The sequence below is a fragment of the Dasypus novemcinctus genome, chromosome 19 (genome assembly GCF_030445035.2).
Source record: "Dasypus novemcinctus isolate mDasNov1 chromosome 19, mDasNov1.1.hap2, whole genome shotgun sequence".
NCBI lineage: Eukaryota > Metazoa > Chordata > Mammalia > Cingulata > Dasypodidae > Dasypus > Dasypus novemcinctus.
Genome location: NC_080691.1, coordinates 62,034,455 through 62,052,939, shown reverse-complemented (window position 1 = coordinate 62,052,939; position 18,485 = coordinate 62,034,455). Strand labels below are relative to the sequence as shown.

At 38.7% G+C, this 18,485-nt stretch overlaps 2 pseudogenes; one reads left to right on the top strand and one right to left on the bottom strand.

Moving 5' to 3' along the window:
• Positions 1–12,997, top strand: part of LOC101425589 (acidic leucine-rich nuclear phosphoprotein 32 family member B pseudogene) — a 30,760-nt pseudogene extending 17,763 nt beyond the window's left edge.
• Positions 12,998–15,160: 2,163 nt separating this feature from the next.
• Positions 15,161–18,014, bottom strand: LOC101435535 (lactoylglutathione lyase pseudogene; annotated as a pseudogene).
• Positions 18,015–18,485: the final 471 nt, after the last annotated feature.

The following is an 18,485-nucleotide window of genomic DNA, read 5'->3' as shown; positions in this document are numbered from 1 at the left end:
ACAATGAGCCCTTGATACTAATGACTATGCTTGTGAGCCTGTGCACCTGAAATAAAACAAGGCCTAGAGCTGCAGGGTGCCTAAGAGTTATCTCCTTGGAGCCTCTGTGTTGCTCAAATGTGTCCAGTCTCAAAGCCAAACTCAATATGTAAATACATTGCCATCCCCCCAGCATGGGATATGACTCCCAGGGATGAGCCTCCCTAGTGCTGAGGGATTACTACCAAGTACCAGCTGATGATGTATCTAGAAAATGACCTTGAATAAAAGGGTCAACTCGAACCAGAATATCTCAATCCACATATAATACCATGAGTTAAAAATTACTTTAGACCTGAATAAAAGGGGTAAATGGAAAGGACAAATGAGTTTATATGGCTATGAGTCTCCAAAAAGGGCTGGGAGATTATCTGAGGTGTTGCCCTTATGCACACCTCAGCAGAGTCCCAGAGACAGCTAAAGTAGATACAACCCCAGGTATTGGTTCTTCCTAGGGCTACAGAGACCCACAGGTTCTATGGTCATGGCAGGTGGCTTTCAGTGCCATGTCAGTTGGCCCTACTTTGGAGTTTGTTTTTCTGTGGGATGGAGCTGGACTCAGATGTTATCTTTGTTCACAAGCCTCTCCTGTTACTTTTACTGGAAATTGTAGTTGGTGCTGGGGTTTAATGTATACCCAAGGGACCTGAATCTCTGGACTGACCATGTGATAGCCAGGTCCTGAGCATCAACAGACTTTGGCTCCTACACTCTGGTTTATTGGACTTACCCCAGTCAACTAACATGGAGGTGAAGAAGGTCAACCACCACACCATGGAACCAAGAGTGCCTACAACTGAAAGCATGAGGATTGCATCAAGCATCCATGTGGAATTTAAGCCCCCTCTTGATATAGATGTGGAGTGGACACAAACAATCCAAGGTCCACAGGATGAAGAAATAGAGTGCGGATTAGAGTGGACTTACTGATATTCTATTCATGAACTATTGTGAATAGTAATTGATGAAAATGTGGCATTGGTGTGGAGAAAGTGGCCATGTGGCTGCTGGGTGTAGGGAGTGGGAGGAAGAGATGAGATGTGGGGCCATTTTTGTGACTTAGAGTTGTCCTGGGTGGTGCTGCAGGGACAGTTACTGGACATTGTATGTCCTCCCATGGCCCACTGGTTGGACTGTGGGAGAGTGTGGGCTATAATGTAGACCATTGGCCATGAGGAGCAGTGGTGCTCAGAGATGTATTCACCAAATGCAATGACTGTCTCAAGATGATGGAGGAGATTGTTGTTATGGGGGAGGAGTGGGGTGAGGGGGGGTGGGGTGTATATGGGGCCTCATATTTTTTAATGTAATTTTTAAAAAAATAAATAAAGACAAAACAGAAGAAATACAGTAGGTACATAGGGAGCTGAATGACAATGCAAAAGGCACAAACATAAGCATTATAGGCAGAAGGAGCATTCTCCCAGAAGGAGAAGAGAAGGGAATGGGGCCAGAAGGGGTGTTGGAGGAAATAATGGCTGAAAACGTCACAAGCATATTGAGGGAGATGCATGTCCATGTAACAGAAGCACAACACACCCCATACAGCATAAATCCCAATAGGCCTATCCCAAGACATATACTTGCCAAATTATCCACAGCTCAAGACAAAGAGAATATACTAAAAGCAGCTGAGAAAAGAGAAACATCACATACAAAGGAGGCTCCATAAGATAAAGTGCTGATTTCTCATCTGAAACTATGGAGGCAAAGAAGGCAGTGGTATAACAATAGTCAAGGTACTAAAACCTAAAAAATTCCAACCAAGAATCCTATATCCAGCTAAGCTGGCATTCAAAAATGATGAAGAGTTCAAAATATTCACAGATAAACAGAAACTCAGAGTATGCCAACAAGAAATCTGCCCTAAAAGAAAAATTAAAGGGAGATCTGCAGCAGAAAAAAAAAAAAAAAAACAGGAGAGAGTTAGAGGAGTGTGTAAGAGCAATGAAAAAGCAAAAAGAAAAAATTGAACAAAATATGACAAACACAAATCCAAAGAAAATATGGCTAATATAATTCCTTGAAAGTAATAATGCTAAATGTCAATGGATTAAACTAACCTGTTAAAACACAGATTGGAAGATTGGATATGGAAATATGACCCATCTATATGCTGTCTATTAGAAACACATCTTAGACCCAGGGATTCAAGAAGATTGAAAGGGAATTAATGGAAAAAATATTACAGGAAATAATAATGAAAAAAGGGCAGAAGTAGCTATATTAATATCAGATAAAATAGACTTTAAATGCAAAACTATTGTGAGAGACAAAGATAGACACTACTTATTAGTGAAAGGGATAATCTTTCAAGAAGAAAGAACAAGCATAAAAATTTATGACCCTAACAAGGGCACCTTCAAATATGTGAGGCAAACACTGGAGAAACTAACAGAAGAAATAGATGCCTCTACAATTATAGTGGGACATTTTAACACACAACTCTTACCAAGGAACAGAAGATCTCAAAAGAAAATTAATAAAGAAACAAAGACCTTGAAAAATATATTAGAGTATCTGGACCTAATATACTTATACAGAATTTTATATGGAAATACAGCAGGATATACTTTCTTCTCAAGTGCACATGGATCATTCTCCAAGATAGACCACATGCTAGGCCACAAAGAAAGTCTCAATGAATTCAGAAAGGTTGAAATCATACAAAAATTTCTCTGACCACACTGGAATGAAGCTGGAAATCTGCAAGTGCCAGAGACCCAGAATTGGCACCAAGATATGGAAATTAGGCAACACACTCAAGAGAAATCAATAATTAATTTAAACTAATGAAAATGATAACACAACATATAAAACTTATGGGCTGCAGCAAAAGATGTACTGAGAGGAAAATTCATAGCCATAAATTCATACATCAAAAAAGAAGAGCTAAAAGTGAAGAACTAAGTGCACAATTGGAGGAATTAATAAAAAACAACAAAATAACCCCAAAGAAAGAAGAAAGAAAGAAAAAAGCTCAGAGCAGAACTAAATGAAATAGAAAATAAGAAATCATTCAAAAAATAAAAAAATAAAGAGCTTGTTCTTTGAGAAAATCAATAAAATTGACAAACCCTTAGCTATACTAAATATAAAAAAAAGAGAGAACAGGCAAATACACAAAATAGGAAATGAGAAAGGGCGTATCACCTAACCCCACTGAAATAAAAACTATCATAAGAGCATAATTTTAAAAACTGTATTTCAACAAGAAAGACAATTAGAGGACATGGAAAATTCCTAGAAACACATAAGCAGCCTACATTGACAAAAGAAGAAATTGATCTCAACAAATCAATCACAAGTAAAGAGATAGACTCAGTCATTAAAAATCTCCCAACTGAAAATTATGTTGAGTGAAGCAACCAGGCATTGAAGGACAAATACTACATGATCTCTCTAATGTGAAATAAATAAACCAAACTGTCTTAGAGAGCTAGAGACTGGATGATAAATTTAAAGGAATTTGGGGTGTAGAGGAAGGGTGTGAGCTGACACTTACATGGTTGAAATCTATGATACACTGGAGGTACATATTTGTACAGGGAAGGGATAAAAAGTGGGTATACAGATACCTTTGGGTGGTCCTTTGTGGGCTTGAGGGGTGCTAAAGATGGGAGGATGGGTCAGATGGCCCAAGAAATTGGGGGGAAGATGGGGGAACATTTGAACATAGGAGATTGTAAGGAATGTGGTTGAAATTATAATGTAGAGAAAACTCTTTAGAAAATATAATATGGAAGGTTACTTGTTTGAGATGCTTAAGGGGGGGCATCTGACACAGGGCAAGTTTCTAGGGAGTGTGTAAGTGCTCATTTTGTCATAGTGGGTTATATCTGGTTGGAGACCAATACAATAAGAGTGAAGGCATACCCACATCCTGGAGAGGACTGATGTTCTCAGAGGGAATTGTATCTCTTGAGAGAATTGATGGCCCCCAGTGGATTAGAGCAGTCGAGGATGTCAAGTCCTCAACATTGTTGCAAGTATCTCTGAATATGTTCCCTCAAGTAATGAAGATTGATTGTTACGGTGGGCCCTGAGGGGAGGGGAAAAGAGGTGCTGAATACATGGAATCAATGTAACTGTGGGGCAATGGAAGTGTTCCACAAGATCATGTAATGATCGATATAGGACATGTCAAATTACACCAAAACTGTATAAAAGTTCATAGGCTAAAATGTAAACCATAATGTAAAATATAAGGTAACTAAAATTTTAAAAATGTGAACAGTCTAAAATATAAAAGATAATGTAAACAAAGATGGAACCATGTTTGATAGCTATGTTTCACTATCTGTACATCAGCTGTAGCAAATATAACGAACACGTAAAAAGATCATTGCTGGGGAAAGAGGGAAAGCTTTTGATATTGGATATATGGTAGTCCCCTATGTTGTATGTGTGAATTATTGTGACATAAAACTTTTTTGAATGCAAAATTAAGAATGAGGAAAAAAAAAAGGATGTAGACACTGAGGAAGAAATGAAACAGAATGTGTCTTGCCACTGTACATACGGGGCAACACCTATTACAGTGATGAAAGACAAAACATTAAAAAAACTTTATAATATTTTCCATTTTTTAATACACTAACTTATTTTTACTTTATTTTAGTATTTGAAAATTATTATGTATTCTATTGCTAAACTTTAAACCCATCACTATATTTCAATTATCTATTAATTGAATTTGGCATTCTATTAGGCTTCATTATTGAAGTTTTGGACCACAGTGAGGTTCAACTATGGCAGGAAAGGAACACTGGTGTGGGGTGTTATTGATTGGGGGTATATGGGTGGGAGGGAATTCTCCAGGGCATGTGTATACAGGATGTAAAAATGTTCTGATATATGTTGGGAATTTTCATAGTAGTTACAGTTATAAATGTCAATTGAGGAAGTGTTGAATTACTACCAAGAGGAGTTGTTACATTCCCCAATAGAACAGTAATACTCCTGCAAGTGCAACGGCAAAGACCAACCATGAAGGGTGGTCCAATAATGAGCACTTGATATTGATGTCTAAGCTTATGAGCCTGTGTGCCTGAAATATGTACTAGGCCTAGAGCTGCAGGGTACCTAAGAGTGACCTGCTGAGAGCCTCCATGTTGCTCAAATGTGGCCACTCTCTAAGCCAAACCAGCATGTAAATGCATTACTTCCCCCCAACATGGGACATGACTCCTGGGTATGAACCTCCCTGGAACTGAGGGATTACTACCAATCACTAACTGCTGAAGCATCTAGAAAGAGACCTTGAATAAAAGGGCCAACTCAGGTCAGCAGGACATCTCAGCTTACATTTAGGATCATGTGTTAAAAACTTCTTTTTGACCTTGAATAAAAGAGGGAAATGGCAAAGAGAAATGAGTTTATATGGCTAAGAGGCTTTTAAAAAGTCAGGAGGTCATCAGAGGGGTTGTGATTATGCATGCCTTAGCAGGACCCCAGAAAAAGCCAAAGTAGATACAACCCTAGTTACTGATTCTCCTGAAGGCTAATGAGACCCACAGGGTATATGGTTATGGAAGATGGATTTGGAGTTCTGTTCCATGACTGAGGGCTCTACTTTGGAATTTGTGCTCCTGAGTGTGCTGGAGCTAGACTCAGGTGTGACCTTTCTACACATGCTTCTTCTGTCACTTTCACTGAACCCGTGGTTGGTGCAAGGGATGGTGTATACTCAAGGGATTGAATGTCTGGGTTGCCCATGTGCCAACTGGGCCCTGAGCCTCAGCAGAGTTGCAACTCTTACTCTCTGGTTTATTGGACTTAACCAGGTCAGCTAACAGGGAGGTGATGTTGGTCCATTAACACACCAGGGAATAAAGTGTGCCTACAACTGCAAGCAGAAGAATTGCATCCATCATCCATGTGGAATCTAAGCCCCTCCTTGATAAGGAGGTGGAGTGGACATCATCATTTCAGGGTCCACAGAATGGAGGAATAAAATATGGATTAGAGCAGACTTACTGATATTCTACTATAAAACTAGTGTGACTAGTAATAGAAGAAATTGTAGCATTGAGTTGGAGAAGGTGGCCACAGTATTTGCTGAGGGCAGGGAGAGGGAAGAAGAGATTTGATGTGGGGACATTTTTGGGACTTTGAGTTGTCCTAAATGATATTGCAGGGTCAGATGCCGGACTTTATATATCCTGCCATAACCCACTGAATGTACTGGGGAAGAATGAACTACAGGGTAAACTATTATCCATGTGGTGCAGCAGTGCTCCAAAATATGCTCCCAAATGTGATGAGTGTGCCACAATGATGGGGTAGGTTGTTCGTGTGGTAGGAGTGGGGTGGGGAGGTGGGGCTATACAGGAACCTCTTATGTTTTTTAATGTAACATTTTTTGAGATGTCTGTATCTACAAAAATACAATTTACAAAAAGGATGGGGTGGGGGCAGGGAATGGGTTATATGGGAACCTCTTATGTTTTTTAATTTAACATTCTTTGTGATCTATTAACTTTAATTTAAAAAGTGTTAAATAAAAAAATAGAAGGACAGAAGAGGCATGCATATGGTCTAACTCTGTCATATGGGGGACATAAATACCAGATTAGGGTCCACTGGCAAGGGTTCATAGGAGCTTTGCTACTTGGAGTAGTATCTATTTTGGCTGCCAATGTGGTGCTGGTGAAAAGTGCATAAGTGTTCCTTCTGGGAAGGCCTCTCAACTCACTCTGAAATCTACTAAATTTTAAAGTCTGAAAGTCAACTACAGATACACTAGATTTCTTCCAGTCCTGCTGGAATTGCAGCCAACACTTCCACAGCAAAGGCCATGCTCTCCCTGACTGCTGGTGCATATCCCCAACTCTCTACAAACACTGTAATGTGTTCATCCTGCAATGTCTCATCCAAGTACCCCTTTGTCTTGTCCCAGTTAGAAATCTTCAGTTCTTCTGCTCCTATGGTTCTGTCCATTCCAGCTCTACTTTTATCCAGGCTGACAATACTTCAGCTCTTGCAAATTTTACAAAAATATTATTGATTTACCAAGTAGTTTGAAGGGGTCCATGCCATCAGGAAAAAAAAAAAAAAAAGATATCTTTCCAATTCTAGCTTCTTCTGGAATTGGTGACCGGATACATAAGTCCTATGTCTACTGTCCATAGAAAAGCATGTTTCAGGTAAGCACAAAAGTGGAGCCCTGTTCTCTTTGAAGCCATCTTGGGGAAGCATACTGCTGGCTACTGAGAACCACCTCTGGCCTGAGTCTAAGAATAGTCAATCTGGGTAAGTTGAGAATTTTCGGGTACTGCCTTCCTTTGGACACTGGCACACATTTCTACTCAGCTCAGTGCCTCTTCATACCAAGGATCAATTTTCTTCCAGTTTGCAATATTATAGTTATCATTTCATTCTAGGGAACTGGCTTCAGTATTCATATTTTTACCAACATTCTGGCCATAATAAGTTATGTATTCTATATAATGGTAGCAACTTTCTTTTCTTCTTTCACCTGTTTCTGAACTGCTACAGATGTCTTTAATATCCATATCTTTACCAACATTTCCTTCAAAGCAATCCAGGCATTTCCTACCAAGAAACTCCATTTTTTTCCAGCCAATATTCATTAACCATTTTCAAGCCACTTCCATATTTTTAAGTTTATGTAATAGTAGCACCCCACTTTCTGGTACTAAAAGCTGCCACTAATTTCAGACTACTATGACAAATGCTGTACTCTGTCTTGCTTAACAAAAGGACTTTATTAGCTCACAGTTTGAATCTTTAACCAATGTAGATTTGTAGTGTGATTTAAAGTCAGGCAATGTGATTTATCCAATTTAAATTTTATTTTCCAGTATATTTTTGATTATTTAGTGCCCTCTGGCCTTGCAAATAATTTCATAATAGACTTATCCAGTTCAGTAAAAAATGCAGTTGTAATATTTATGGAGATTGCATTGAATCTGTAAATAAATTTGGACAGGGTAGACATTTTAATATTTAGTCTTCCAATCCATGATCATGGAACATTATTCCATTTAGTTAGGTCACTCTTAATTCCTTTAACAATGTTGTGTATTTTTCTGTGTACAAGTCCTTTACATCCTTAGTTAAGTTCATTCCTAGATATTTTAATCTTTTTGTTGACATTGTAAAGGTAATATTTTTCTTGATTTCCTCCTCAGATTGCTCATTATTGGTGCACACAACTGCTACTGATTTTTTTGCATTGATCTTAAAGCTTGTGACTTAACTCATTTATAAGCTCGAAATGCTTTGTTTTAGATTTCTCAGACTTTTCTATGTATTGGATCATGTCATCTGCAAATATGGAAATTTTTACTTCCTCCTTCCCAATTGGATGCGTTTATTTTTTTTCTTGTTTAAATGCTCTAGTTAGTACTTCTAAAACGATGTCAGAGTAGAGACAGTGGGCATCATTATCTGGTTACAGATATTAGAGGGTAATTCTTTAGCATTCCACCATTGAGTATGATGTTACCTGTGGCTTTTCCATATATACTCTTTGTCATGTTGAGGAAGTTTCCTTCTATTTCTATCTTTTGAAGTGGTTTTATCAATAAAGGATGCTGTATTTCATCAATTGTTTTTTCTACATCAGTAAAGATGATCATGTGTTGTTGTTGTTTTTCAATGTTTTAATGTGGTACAGTACATTGATTTTCTGATTTTAAACATCTGGGATAAAACCCACTTGATCACAGGGTATAATTCATTTGCTGTGTTGTTGAATATGATTAGCACGTATCTTGTTGAGGATTTTAGCATCCAGGGTTTTTAGAGAAACTGGGCTGTAGTTTTCTTGTGGCATCTATATGTGACTTTGGTATTAGGGTGATTTGGGCATCATACAATGATTTATGTAATGTTCCCACCACTTCTATATTTTTGAAGCATTTAAGCAAGTTTAATGTTATTTTTCTGGAATGATTGGTGGTATTTACCCATGAAGCCACCTGGTCCTGGACTTTTCTTGGTTTGGAGGTTTCTAAAGACTAATTCAATCTCTTAGTTGTGATTGGTCTGAGATCATCAAATTGTCTTGTCAGGCTAGGTTATTTATGTGTTTCTATAAATTTTCCAGTTTCATCTGTTATCTATCTTGTTGGCATACAATTTTTCAAAGTATCATCTTAAGATACTTTCTATTTCTGTGTGTCCCGGTGATATCACAGCTCTTGTTTCTTTTTTAAATTTTATTTATTTACATTTCCTCCATTTTCTTTGTTAGTCTGGCTAAAGATGCATCAATTGTACTAGTCTTACCTAACAAGCATTCTTTTTTTTATTTCTAGAGTTATTTTATTTTCAATTCCACTCTGTTTTGCTCTAATCACTTTTATTTTCTTATTTTTGCTTGCTTAGTAATTGGTTTGTGTTTTTATATTTTTAACTGTATTTTTGAAGATACACAGATCACAAAAAATCTTACATTACAAAATATGAGGTTCCCATATACACTGCCCCCCACCCCCCTACAGTCCTCTCAAATCAATATCCTCTTTCATCATTGTATCACATTCATTGCATTTGGTGAATACATTTTGGAGCACTGCTGTACCACATGGATAGTAGTTAACATTGTAGTTTACACTGTCCCTGAGTACATTCAGTGGGTTATGGCAGGACATATGTCTAACATAAGTCCCTGCAATATCACTTAGAACAACTCCAAGTCCCAAAGATGCTTGCACATCACATCTCTTCTTCCCTCTCCCTTTCCCTCAGCAACTACCATGGCCATTTTCTCCACATCAATGCTATAATTTCTTCCATTGCTAGTCACAATAGTTCTATAGTAGAATATCAGTAAGTCCGTTCTACTCCATATTTTATTCTTCCATTATGTGGACCCTGGGATGGTAATGTCCACTCCACCTCTATATCAAGAGGGGGCTTAGATCCCACATGGTTGATGGATGCAATTCTACTGCTTGCAAATGTAGGCTCTCTCATTTCCTGGTGTGGTGGTTGGCCATCTTCACCTTCCTATTAGCTGACATGGGTAAGTTCAATGAACCAGATAGTAGGAGTTGTAACTCTTCTGAGGCTCAGGCCACAGCTGGCACAGAGATTCAAGTCTTCTGAGTATACATCAACCCCAGCACTAACCAGAGGTTCATTTAAAGTGACAGAAGCAACATGCATAGAAAAGTCACATCTGAGTCCAACTCCATCACACTCAGGAATACAAATCCCAAAGTATGGCCCACTGACAAGGCACTGAACTCCACAGCCATCTGCCATAACTGTAGAACCTGTGTGTCTCTGTAGCGCTCAGGGGAACCAATATCTGGGTTTGTATCTACTCTGGCTATCTCTGGGATCCCGCTGAGGCATGCATAAGCATGACCCCTCTGATGACCTCCCAACTTTTTTTAAAGACTCTTAGCCATATAAACTCATTTATCTTTACCATTTCCCCCTTTTATTCAAGGTCTTTTTTCTAGTTGCATCACCAGTTAGTGATTGGGAGTAATCCCTTGGTCCCAGGGAGGTTCATCCCTAGGAGTCATGTCCCACCCTGGGGGGAAGATAATGAGTTTACATGCTGAGTTTGGCTTCTAGTTTCTCCAAGTGTGCAGTTAGGTCTTTGATTATAGCTATTTTATTATTTTTAAATAAAATCATTTGTGGCTATAAATTTCACTCTCAGCATTCCTTTTGTTGCATCCCATAGGTTTGATATGTTTTGTTCTAATTTCCATTCATGTCAAGATAATTACTTATTTCTTTTGCAAAATTCCTTCTTGACCCACTGATTGTTTAAGAGTGTTGTTTAAGTTCCATATCTTTGTGTGCATACTCTGGTTCTCTGACCTTTATTAATTTCCAGTTTCATTCCATTGTGGTCAGATAAATTATATATATTCTTTTGATCTAAATTCATTCAGACTTGTTCTGTGACCTAGTGTGTGGTCTATCCTGTTTAAAGATTGATGTTTATTGCAAGTATCTGTCTTCATTCCATGGTTTCTCAAGATTTTTTCATAATTGTTTTTCTATAAGCAATCCTTTTTATTTACTTTTTAATCTGACTTCTTTCAAGATTAATAGATTTAATATATAATTTTCCTTTATTTTTTTTATTTTGTTTGTTTCCTTAATCCTGGTTTTGTTGTACTTGTTATTTTTCCTTTATTGTCTTCTGTGAGCTTCCTGGAATCTTGGAGTATAGAGTCTCCAATTAATTTCGGAAAATTCTCTCTTCTTTTTGCTTCAAATATTTCTTCTTATTCTTATTCTTCTGACTATTCAATTAAACATGTCACATAATTTGAAATAGTCCAATGTTCTTTGAGACTGAACATTTTTCATTCTTTTCTTGTTTTTCAATTCATTTTGGAAAATTTCTCTTGACCTATTCTCAGGCTCAGAGGCTCTTTCCTCATCCATTTCCATACTATTGATGAGCTCATCACAGATATTTATCATTTATATTAAAGCATTTTTATTTATTGTTTCTTTTTATTTTGTTTCCTGCTTACATTACCAATCTACTGTTTCACATTGCCTGTTAGTTCCATTAATGTCCTTAACATACAAAACATGATTTTCTAAATCCCTGTATGACAACTCCAAAATGTGAATCATTTCTGTGTAGATCTAATGCTTGATTTTTCTATAAAAACTATAATTTTCCTTTCCTTTCAGTACATCACATTACATTTTTTGAAAACTTAACATGATGAATTTGCTAACAGGAACTGACATAAAAAAGCTTTGTCCTCAGAATTCGCTAATTTGACAGAACTGGGTTAAATTAGGTGTAAATGATTGTAATAAGTACTGGAGACTTATTTTATTGGCCTTGTTCTTTCACTCCTTTTGACTATAGGCTACACTAAATTCCCCTCCTCATATGAGAGACTGTGTCTTGCTATTTTTTCAGCTTTAGTCCAAATTCATTCATAAACTGTGATTAGTGTAGTCCACTGTAGGTGCTTTTGTGAGGTTGGAGCAGAGAGCATGTTTTATAGTCTTATGATTAAATCTCAATGTTTTGAGGCAAATGCTGCCAGCTTAAGCACAGTGCAGGCCGTGGCCGGCTGGGGGTGGCAGTAGAGAGAGCCTCGCAGAGCTCCAGCCCCTTTTCCCTCCAGGGTTGCTCTCAGCTCCCACGAGTAAACTTGGCTCTGCGTTCTGCTGGGCCGCGCCACCGCCCGGGCAGCAGGGAGCACTCTCTCCAAAGGCTCCGCCACGCGGGCCAAGACCCTCTCCCACTACACTCCCACCAAGGACAGTTAAGTTTGAAGAGGGGGATCCACCTGAAGCTGAGGAACCAGACCCCTAAGGTGGTTCGAGAACTTGTCTTGGGCAATTATAAATCAAATGATGGGAAAATTGAGGGCTTAATAGCTGAATTTGCGAATTTAAGAGTTCCTCAGCTTAATACATGTTGGCTTGATTTCAGTTTCAAATCTCTCCAAACTACCTAAGGTGAAAAAGCTTAAGCTCAGTGGCAATAGAATCTTTGGAGGTCTGCACATGTTAGCAGAAAAACTTCCAAATCTCACACATCTAAACTTAAGTGCAAATAAACAGCACCTTAGAACCTTTGAAAAAGTTGGATTGTCTGAAGAGCCTGGATCTGTTTAACTGTGAGGTCACCAACCTGAATGACTACCACGAGAGTGTGTTCAGGCTCCTGCCCCAGCTGACCAACCTGGATGGCTATGACTGAGAGGATAGGGAAGCCCCCGACTCCAATGCCGAGGTGGATGTTGTGGACGAGGATGAAGGAGAAGATGAGGAGAATGAGGATGATGAAGAAAAGTTTGACGATGAAGAGGATGAAGATGAAGAGGAAGATGTGAAAGGGGAAGAAGATGAAGATGAAGTTAGTGAGGAGGAAAAGGAGTTTGGACACAATGGAGAGGTTGATGAAGATGAAGATGATGAGGATGAGAAGGAGGAGGAAGAAAAGGAAAAAAGGAAAAGAGGAGGAGAGAAACAGACAAGATGATTAAGACCCCAAATAACCTGTGAAAAAGAACTGTTCAATATTGGTTGGACTGCTCCTCTGGATTCGGTAGCTTGTTTAAAAAATCAAAAACAAACAAAAAAATGAAACGGTAGCTGTGATACAAGCCCCAGGAAACCCACCCAGCCAAAGAGTCAAAGAACAGGTCCTGCCACATTCCGCCTTCCTCCATTTAGTCCCTCTGAGAAATCTACCGCCAAGCTTGGGGACCTCATCCCAACAAAACTGAAGCATTGTTAGGTTTTCGCGTAAGAAAACCTTGTTCTAGCATGGCTAGGTATGACGGTGATTCTTAACCACCCATGGCTACCACTACACTGAGGTTGTAACAGCATTTTTACTTTCTGTACAACAAAAAAAGCTTTGTAAATAAAATCTTAACATTATAAAAACCTCAATGTTCCAGTATGTCTGTCTTGGGTCTGTGAACTTCACAAATGTTTCCCAGTTGTATATATTCCCCTTGTACCTTACACCCTTGTCAGATTGCAGAGCTTCCTATTTTCTTGATGAACTTACCTCTTTTTATTATTTGTAGTAGACACAGGAAGCCAAAGGGAAGTATAGAGCAGGGAAGGTTTTCATCCTGTCTGGAATATGTGTTTGGAAAAACCCTTACCCTGGAGAATGACTTTATTTATAAGAAGGATTTGAGTCTATTTCATGGTGATTGTTCTTCTGCAACTACGTTGAGAACTAGAAGAGTACTTTTGGTTCCTCACCTTGATAACCTTGTGAATTTCTAGAGAGAAATCCTACAAAATTTTGAGACCCCCTTAAGATAGTGGCACCCAGGAGTTCCTTACTCTGAAGTTTGACTATACTCCTCTTCCATCCCTCCAACAAAATTGAATCTGATTCTTCTTACCACTTTAAGGCTCTGCCGGTTTCTGTGCGAGGTAAACACATCTCAGCTGTGTCTACATCATATTAAAGGTTTGCTCATTGAACTCAGTTCAATGATGGGCCTAAGAAAATTTTATATTTTTCTTTTTTTTAGCCTATGGCTAACTGTTTAGTTTTGTATATTTGGAAATGATCGCCAGACTTTTTTTTTTCAAAAATAAAAATAGACTTATTTAAAATTTTATCTTATTTAACTTTAAAAGTACTGATATACTTTAATAACTGCTTAATGGCATAATGAAGACCTTGGGTTAGAGCCTCTTCAGGAGTAACATAAGACCACTTGTGCAGAAATAACCTGGCTCTCCCCAGGAGAGTCATGTGCTATAGAGTTCCTCCATTGCTTATTCCTCACCATGATAATCAGGCCTGAGAGCTAAGAGGATGATGCGGATACTTGCCTAGAGTTTTTACAGGAGATTAGAGAAGGTATTGTGAAGTACTAATTTTTGGGCTACAATCTAAATAGAAAACATGACAATAAGATATCGATCCTATTTATATTGCCTTCAATTTACTAAAGTTATATATTCTAGTCTTTCTCATGGGATAGTTGTGAGGTTAAATTAGATAAAATATGTGACAGCCTAGTCCAGTGTCTGTGTATCCAGTAAAAAAATATTCTCTTCCTCCCCATCCTAAAACAAATGCATTCAGTCCTTGAACTTTGGAAGTACTTTATAAATGAAAAGACAGTTTTTTTTTCTATCAGCACCCTTGTCAGCATGATTCTGAATTGCTCCCAAGAGTACCTTTTCTTCTATAAAATTGGCACTTTATACTGTTCGAAGTACACATGAGGTTTCATTTTTGTTCAGTGTTCCTTGCTTTCCACTGGAAAAAGTTATTTCTGAGGAATGAAGCCCCAGAACATATCCACAACAAAAACACATTAAATGATTTTTGAAAATGATGATTCAAAGGGAGGCTTGAGGAGATGTCATATTTAGCAGACAGATGAAGGTCAATGGAAACTTGAGGGAATTGTTCTAGTTATTACTTTAAAACATAAAGTTATAGAATCACATTCAAGGACATAAAATAAAGCACTACTTTAAAATAAGAATGAAAACATTTAGGTGATACAGGAAAAGGAAATGGACTTCAGAATAATTTGAATTGGGAAAATGATCCATTGGTGCTAAATGCTTCTGTTACATGAATATCCTGAATCATACTGTTTCCTTTCTTTCACTACTATGTCTTCCATTGAAAGCACAAAGAAGTCTTCTCACCAAACTAAATAATAGTTACCATTTTGTTAGGATTCAAAATTTCAATCCAACAGCTATCAGCATCTCGAATAAATTCCAGGCCTTTCATATTACCATCATCTGGTTTCCTCACAAATTTGACTCACAGTTCTTCAAATCTTTTACAAGCACATCAGGAAGAGCAATTCCAATATAACCAAATACCCAAGGGTCTGAATTGACAGTGTGGTAACTTAGAGTTGCATCTTCTTTTGTGCCTCAATTGTATGTCAGCTCAAAGGTTGTTTTTTTTGGAGGATACCCATGGTACTCTTCCATTTTTACGTTTGGGGGTGTCATTTTTATCCTCATAAGCCAAGATATAGAGTGGAAATTTCATAGTGAGAAAATCTAATTTTTCATTTAGCATCATTCCAAGAATTCTATCAAAAAAATCAAATGATTTCTTAAGATCTTTAATTTGTAGCACAGTCTGCTTCAGTAGGAAATCCTGGGTCCTAGGGTCTGCATCAGAGCAACAACTGGGGGCAATAAATATGAATATTAATATGAACATGAATATGAGTATAAATAAAAATAATTTCACTCTTAAAATTAGATTTTTTGGTCTCCTGTGTTGTATTTTTCATCAGGTAAACTATCTTCAAGCAAACATGGCTTCTGATTGCTTAGTAATTCCAAAATATTTGTATTATCTCTAAAAGAATCTATATATGGATTCTGTATTAAAAACATACTTCTATGAAACCACTCTGCAATTTCAAATTGTTATTGCCTGTATTCAACAAGCATGTTTTTGGTTTCTTTTTTTTTTTTTTAATTCTTTCCCCCCTTGTGGCTTGCTTGCTGTCTGCTCTATGTTCCATTTGCTGTGTGTTCTTCTATGTCTGTATTTTTTATATCATCCCCCTGCTGGCTTGCTTGATGTCTGCTCTCTGTGTCCATTCACTGCATGTTCTTGTGTGTTTTTACTTGTCTCCCTTTTTTTGCTGCATTACCTTGCTGAGTCAGCTTTCCATGGCACTTACAGGCTGGGGGCACTCCATGGTGCCCAGACCAGTGGCTCTCTGCAGCATGCAGGTGAGCCTGCCTTCACAAATAGGCCCCTGGAGTTGAACCCAGGGCCTCCCATATGGTAGATGGGAGCCCAACTGATCGAGCTATAGTCACTTCCCTAAACATGTTTTTTACTTTAAACTCTTTCAAAAAAAAACAAGTGAAAAAATATTTTGTTGGTTTCCCAACTTTTTGATAGTTATTTTCATGTCATATATAAGATATCAGTTAACTTTTAGCCATATTCAAATTATCTATAAATAATTTCTCTTAATTTAGGCATTTGGCTCTTAGTCTTCTCTTAAATTATTCACTATCATTGATTTCAAAATAGCATTTACAATCTCATTGATGTCACAGTGGCTTTAGCATGACTGATCATTAACCTTTAAATCAGCACTAAATTATCTCTCAACCAACCAAATTAGATACCTTCCCTAAAGATAAGCCTCATGAGACCACCTTTGAATATCCCTCTTAAACTTTCAATGACTATTCTTCATTTCTCTTCCTTATTCTTCTCTTTTCACCAAATCCTTCCCAGGGTTGGCTCTATCTGTACTCTGTTCCCTTTCTTCACTCTGTATGACTCCACAAAGCATTCTCAAATCTGCCAATTCATTTAATACTTGCAATCCATTTAATATCTCTATCATTAATCTGTTAGCTCTCAATATTCTCTATTCTTTCTTTTTTTTTAGTCGGATTGTTTTTTAATTCAATAATAATTTGATAATATTCTTATCTTAATTTTATTTGGACACAGTGTAGTTATATTTATTACACTTACTGCTGTATTTGAATCTAACTCTACCATCTTATATTGTGGTTTCTATGTGTCCATTGTTTTTTTTCCCCCTTTTTTTGACTTTATTTTTTTAATGTTACATTAAAAAAATATGAGGTCCCCATATACTCCCCAACCCCTTCACCCTACTCCTCCCCCCATAACAACAAACTCCTCCATCATTATGAGACATTCATTACACTTGGTGAGTACATCTCTGAGCACCACTGTACCTCATGGTCAATGGTCCACACCATAGCCCACACTCTAGCACAGTCCACCCAGTGGGCCATTGGAGAACATACAATGTCTGGTAACTGGACCCACAGTACCACCCAGGACAACTCCAACTCCCAAAAACACCCCCACATCACATCTCTTCCTCCAACTCCCTACCCACAGCAGCCACTGTGGCCACTTTCTCCACACCTATGCCATATTTTCTTTGATTACTAATCACAAAAATTCATGAATAGAATATCAGTAAGTCCTGTCTAATACATACACTATTCCCCCATCCTGTGGGCCTTGGAATGGTTGTGTCCACTCCACATCTATATCAAGAGGGGGCTTAGATTCCACATGGATGCTGGAAGCAATTCTTCTGCTTTCAGTTGTAGGCACTCTTGGCTCCCTGTTGTGGTGGTTGATCTTCTTCACCTCCATGTTAGCTGAGTGAGGTAAGTCCAATAAATCAGAGTGTAGGAGCTGCAAGTCTGTTGAGGCTCAGGGCCTGGCTATCACATGGTCAATTCTAGAGATTCAGGTCTCCTGGATATACACTAAACCACAGAACCAACTACAGATCCCTTAAAAGTAACAGGAGAGGCTTGTGAACAAAGATCACATCTGAATTCACCTCCATCACACAAAAACCAAATCCGAAAGTAGGGCCAACTGACATGGCACTGAACTGCATCTGCCATGACCATAGAACCTGTGGGTCTCTATAGCCCTCACAAAAACCAATATCTGAGGTTGTATCTACTTTATCTGTTTCTAGGACTCTGCTGAGGTGTTCATAAGGGTGACCCATTGCGGTCACCCCTCAGGCTGAAGTGTGGTTTGCTGGCCTGGCGGGGGAGCAGCCGCGGCAGGCCAAGCTGCTGTCCCCATAATAGGGTGGCTGGTCGGACTCACCGCCACCCCTGAAGGGAGCTCGGCATGGGCGCAGAGTGCCCTCAGGTCTCCCCTTCTCGGCAGCCATGCTTCCGCGGCCGCCCCTTCTCCTGGATGGCGTCACACGATGCCTGTGGGGCGGCACCCTTCTTCTTCTTTCTCCCTGCACAGGCACAGGGTGGAAAATTCCAGTCTGCCCTTTTCCCCTCCCCCGACAGCAGCAACAGCCAGGCGTGGGCAGAAAAATCCAGTCTGCCCTTTTCCCTTCCCCCGACAGCAGCAACAGCCAGGCGTGGGTGGGAAACTCAAGTCTGCCCTCCACCCCAGCAACAGCAGCCACCAATCCCTAAACCCTGCCCCTTCCCCCAGCAACAGCAACAGCCAATCC